This window comes from Tiliqua scincoides, chromosome 7 (assembly GCF_035046505.1).
Source record: "Tiliqua scincoides isolate rTilSci1 chromosome 7, rTilSci1.hap2, whole genome shotgun sequence".
NCBI lineage: Eukaryota > Metazoa > Chordata > Lepidosauria > Squamata > Scincidae > Tiliqua > Tiliqua scincoides.
The window spans coordinates 43,203,494-43,209,800 of NC_089827.1; positions in this window are offsets into that span (position 1 = coordinate 43,203,494).

The following is a 6,307-nucleotide window of genomic DNA, read 5'->3' on the forward strand; positions in this document are numbered from 1 at the left end:
GACTAGGTTTTACACAGCCTTTCTAGACTTAAAAGCAGCCTTTGATTCTATGATAGGGAGATATTTTGGAATAAATTAGAAAACCTACAAATGGACAAGAGACAACTATTCCTTATAAGGAGACTCCATCAAAACACTACATGCCAAATAAAGTGTACCTCTGCAGGGCACCTTACAAGGAAAACTGTGTCAAACAAGGGTGTGTTTTGGCCCCCACCCTATTTACTCTATTAATGATTTGGCTCCCTCTCTGACTAAGGTGGATGGGCTCTGTTCCAGATTAGGATCCACTCAGGTACCGATCCTCATATATGCGGGTGATGCTGTAATAATGTCTTGGACCCATTTGGGTTTAAAACGCCTTTTGAAAAAGTGTTTGGAGTACTTGACAGAAAACTAGTTACAGCTGAATTTTGACAAATCTAAAATACTTGTATTCTCTAGAATGTGGAAGTTGTATAATTGGCAACTAAATGGACACAAACTAGAACAAGTTAAGCAGTTTAAATACCTTGGTCTAAGTTTACATTATAATCTCTCCTGGGCTATTCACAGAAAAATGGCAATTAATGTAGCTAACGTTACCTCTCAGTCTATCGCTTGCTTTTTCTATGCGAGAGAGAACCTTGAAGACCTTTAATGCCAAGGTGATTCCCCAGTTATTTTATGGAATTCCCCTTTGGTCTGGGGTGTTAAACAAAGCCCTGGAGTCTGTCCAAGGTAAATTTCTGCAAAAAGTCTTGGATCTTCCAAATCGTGTAGCTTACGCAGCCCTATGTCTAGAAATGGGCCAATCATTGTTGGAAACAAGGGCCTGGCTGATGGCCATTAAATATTGGCTGTGCGTATATTACAACTATGACCCTTGAAGCTTGCTCTATATGATGTTCCTTGAATCTAATCGGCTCCTTGCCATAACCATTTTGGAAAAGAAAATTAACTCGATCAGGCTGTCTTTAGGCTCGCTTCCTTAACAAGAGGGATATCAGTGCATCAAATGCAGATTTCTTGACATTGAAAGGCAGGATCTTTATAGGATGGCAAACAGAGCATGTTTCCCGATAAGTCTGGAAATTCCTATATTGTATGGTCAAGTAGCCTCATATCTTTACTCAATGCACACTTATCAAAAAAGGAGAGCTTTCTCCCTTGTGAGTTTTAATGTGCTCCCGTCAGCCACCCTTTTGGGGAAATTTCATATGAAAGCTCATTCTGAAAGACGATGCCCTTGTGGGCTGGATTGTGTTGAGACCATTGTCCATTCCATTCTTTATTGTTCCTTCTACACTGAGATTTGTCAAAGATATTTGGATCCTATACTGAGAACAAGAGGAGGACTTACAGACGTGGCAAGAATACGCTACTTCCTAACTGATTCTTCAGGGGAAATAACAGATACTGTGGCAACTTTCCTATATCGGCTAATTGAGCTGCGCAATCAAGAAGTTGATTTGTTACCTGGCTGACCAAATGTATATAGTTGTAGATTTGTTTGTTTTTATGCCAATAAAGGATTCTATATCTATCACTAGAATTAAAACTTTGAAGAGAAACCTATATAGCAATGATAAACAGATAAGAATGTTAGTATGCCTTTAACAATTCAGGTAGAAACTGGCAGTTAAGCTGGTGGCCACCTGACAGTTGAGAGGATGCAAATTCTTTGAAACCCCTGAAGATGCTTTCCACAAAAGGGAAACTTCGGGACTAGATCCTGCAATGTACTTTAATCTGTGGCTTAGACTTGAGAAACATTTCAAAATGTGTTTTGAACTCATCCAGCCACGACAGCCTGAATATGTTTGTAAAATGCCTCTAAAGGGAGGAGTTAATTTTGGAACTTCGCAAATTTGAGAACTTGCAAAAAAAGAAGACCTCTGCTCTCTGGCATTCCTGCTATGATGTAGATACCTACACCATGCCAGGATTCATTAGATTAAAAAGAAAATGGAAGACTCCCTGGGCCCAGTGCATATACCAGCGCACAGAAAATGTGCTTTTAAGAGAGAGGGTGCATGCTGTAAGGAACAATCTGGCTAAATTGGACCATGATTTGCTAAAATTGCATTTATAATTAATAAAATGGAATCAGATTGGGACAGAATTGATGCCTTAATTGTAAAATCTGTAGAGAAGAGAGGGCCCAGAACTGGCAAAGGCAAATAAAGAAATTTGAAAAGTTAAGAATATAAACAGAGAGGTACCAGGTATAACAGGTGAAATTGATAAGGTGGTGATAAATTTATCTGACCACAAATTGACATTCTGAAGAAAGGGGGCAATTTTGCCATGGTATCAAAAACCATACCTATAGAGAATATCATTGCCAAGTATAGAAGCTGATATACAATAATTGCCTAAAGAAATGGCAGAAGAGATTAGAAGTGATAGGGCCAGAAATTTAAGGAGAGTCCACCCACCTAAGGATAATAGAGGGGGGAGGCTGGCTATAAAAAAATGAAATGAAAACATTGTGATTCTGGAGGCTGAAAAAGGCAATGTTAACAGTGGCTATGAGCATTCAGGAATATCAGAAGATAAGAATGCTATTGGACCTCAGTGCATAATAAAAATGTCTCTAGGGATCCAATAGTACGGTGTTAAGAAGAACTAATGATCTTATCAAAAAGTCAGGTCTGGAACCTAATATGCAAAAAAGACTATGCCACTCAGAGGCACTGCCACCTAGATTATATGGTCTACCAAAAATCCATAAAACTGCAGTCCGTCTGTCCCCCGAGACCCACCGTCAACACTATAGGCTAACCTACTAGTGACGTGGCTAAATATCTAGCAAAAATGCTTCAACGCTCTGTAGGAAATGCATCCACATTTGTATAAAGATTCCTTTTACAAATATAGTTCCTAAAAATATTGTGCACTTGTACCATCATTGCCTCACCTCAACTTACTTCAGCTGGAATGGCGAATTTTATGAACAAACCGATGGAGTAGCCATGGGCAGTCCACTGAGCCCAATAGTGGACTAATTTATGGACTAATAGTGGACTAATCATGGGCTAATTTATATATGGAGAAATTTTAGGATGAGGCACTAACACTAGCAACTTTAAACCTAAAATCTGGTTATGTTATGTTGATGATGTCTTCGCTATCTCGAATGAGAGGGAAGAAGAATTGTTTCGTTTAATCACACCTAAATAGCAGACATCCAGCTACCAGGTTTACCATGGAGCAAGAGAAAGATGAGTCGTTACTGTTCCTAGATGTGCTTGTCAGCCGCAAGGAGGATGGCACGCTGAGATGTACAGAAAACTTACACATACAGACCATTACCTGCATAAAAACTCCAGTCACCATCTTGAGCAAATAAGAGGACTACTTAACAATCGCCAGAGCTAGATATACCTTGGAGCCTTAATATTTACATGGAGAATAAGCACATGTATCCAGAGCCTTACAACAAAATGGATACATAGAATGAGAAATTAACAGAGTATTGCAACACAGACGAAATGACTGCTATAGAAAATGAACCAGAAGAAAAGTATTTTTGCCTTATATTTGGAACAGCATGGATAGGATTGGGAGGATACTGGAGAAAGCCAACCTCAGACTCATCTATAGACCTACCAAGAAAGTATCTCAGGTGTTGCGGTCCATGAAAGATAAAAGACCACCATGGCTGGTGTCTATCATATTCTTTGCAAGTGTGGAACAGTCTATATAGGGACCACAAACAGGAGCATGATTACAAGAATAAAGGAGCATGAATGCCACTGCCACTTAGAACAAAATGAAAAGTCAGCAGTGGCAGAGCACGCTGTGAAAACTGGTCACAAAATAAATTTTAATCAGACTCAGGTTCTGGAGTTTCAGAGGTGCAGTGGCTAGCTCAGATGTTCCCTTGGTTTGTTTATATAACTCCTTGATTGAGTTTATCGATGAAAACAGCCTAGGGTTTGACATTCTTCATTTCATTAACTTGAAATTCCCCCAGGCCAGCAGCTCCTAGGAACTTTGGTCTCATGGTCAAACTTGCTGTGCCAGCAAGGTGTGGTTGCTTCATTTGAATTTTGGAGCAATGACTGCTTTTGTGAGTGGCTCATATGCTTACCCTAGAACAGGATCCTCCCTCTTGCAAACTCTTAAGCAGGGAATTGCCTCCCAGAAAATCACTGCTATGCCACCTCTCCTTTAAATTCCTCAAAAGTCACCTTTTTGGTGCTTGGCCTAACTGCCTATTTCCCATGTTCTGCTGTAACTAAGCCCACACTTCGGTAAATGAAATAATCGACTATACTTCCCCCATTTTCCCCTTGCCTCCACTGGTCTCCCAGTTTGCCGCTGTTCTTCCTTGTGCCCACAGCCAGCACCTCATTCTATAGCTGATGCTCCAGCATTGAATCTTCCATGCAAGGGCATTGCAAGGAGAGCACTGCTGCTGAATGGCCCTCCCTCCTGCCTGCCCCTGGGTCTGGTTGCTTGAAATCAGCCCCACTGCCAGAAACAGTTGGCTGAGATGCCACTGCCGGGTGCCTCGCCGTAGCCACTCATCCTGGTAAGCAGTCCTTCCTCCAGCAAAAACATTTTGCATTGGGCCCCGCAGCTCCTAAGGGTGGCCCTTAGCACAGCTATTTGCAATGTGTTTATTTTGTATGCATTTGAGATTTGAATGCTAATATCACGGATTGTATCTCTTGCATTTTACGGCCTTTTAGCCTCACTGTTCAACAGTTTTTCTTGTGTGTGTTTGAGCCAGCGAAGGATGTTGCTTGCATCTAGTGGTGGGGCTGCAGTCCACAAAAAGCTTCTATCACAATAAATCTATTAGGTGTTAAGGTGCCATAAAACACAACTATTTTTAATGAGGGTTTCAATTCCAATTTTAAAGTTAAACTGAATCCAAAGAGACTAGGAGGCAGAGATATAAACAGCCCCCAAACCCCTATAAAGCACTTTTAAGCACCAAGGAAGTGTTTTGAACTAACAACAGATGTGTTGGGAAGGCTGATGAGAGAGAACCTCAATGAGAAAATATATTTATGGTTATTGTGTGCCATAAATATATTTTAGTTACAACCCAGTCAAGGCCGGACACAAATACAGACAGAATATTATCATGTTGCCAGTATTGCCAAAATATCATGCAACACATCACTTTTATATTTGCAGTACAAATAGGTCCTTCAGCCTCCTCTACATTAATCTTCTTTACTTAGCTTCTAGAGGAAATAAACAGAATCCAGTTGGTTATCATTCTGTTTTGCCTTCTAGGGTTCCTGCTTACTGTAATCACTGAAACTTCTTTAAAGATGGAAAAGGAGTCACTAGCAGCTTAGTGACTGCAATATTTGCAGCTGTAATGCTGTGCAGAAGTACAGTTTTCACATTTTGGCAGCGGGATGGCCAAATTTTGGCAGCACATTTGGCCACATTTTGGCAGCTACCTAAATATACTAGTAAGCTGGAGCATTTGTCTTGGGAAGGGGGGGGGGTAAAGATTCCCAAATGGAGAGAGCTTCTTACAAAGCTAAGGGCTACTAAAATGTCATGTTTCCTACTTGGAAGGTACTTCCTTTACAAGAGAGTAACTACTGTACTGCCTTTAGAGCATCTTGCATGTCAATTCTGCAAGCTTCTGTTTCCTAGCAGACTTATGGAGGCCATGACTTGGCACAGCTTCCCAACACATATTTACAGCTAAACAAAATTATGATGCTTTTTAAAAACACTTGTTCCTACATTTAAGGGTTGCTTGTGTTAACATATTGGTTAAATTTATGTATCAATCAAATATCGGTGATAATCCACATGAAGGCCCCTGCTACCGGTAGCAATAGGGGAAAAAACCAAGACAAGTGACAATTCCAATTTTACAGTTAAGGACAAAATAATAGATGGAAAGAGATATCCAGCAACTATCTTGCACTAGAAGGAATTCTGTAGTAAAAGTCACCTGTCAGGACCCAAGTAAAGCCACGATAAATGCAGTAATCTGTGGAAGTGGCCAAGCTGTGAGGTGAGCTGAACTTCATGCTGGAGGCAGTAGGTCAGTGAGGGATGCCACGTATCCCACTCTCACCCATCTGCCAGTTCCTCTGGCTGCCCAGCATCCTCTCATGCACTCTTCATGAAGTGCATATGAGGAGGATGAGGGGAGGCTTATCTCCTGGTCCTCTAGCTCTGCCATGCTGGGATCTTTTCCTGAGTGCTCTCATGGGGCGGGGGGTGTTAAAAAAAGAGCAGAGCTGCAGACTTTTTTCCGTCTGGAGTTCTTTCCGTCTGGAATTCTTTCTGTCCAAGCTGCTTCTTGTAAAGTGGCCAGCAGAACTCCCTACAGCCA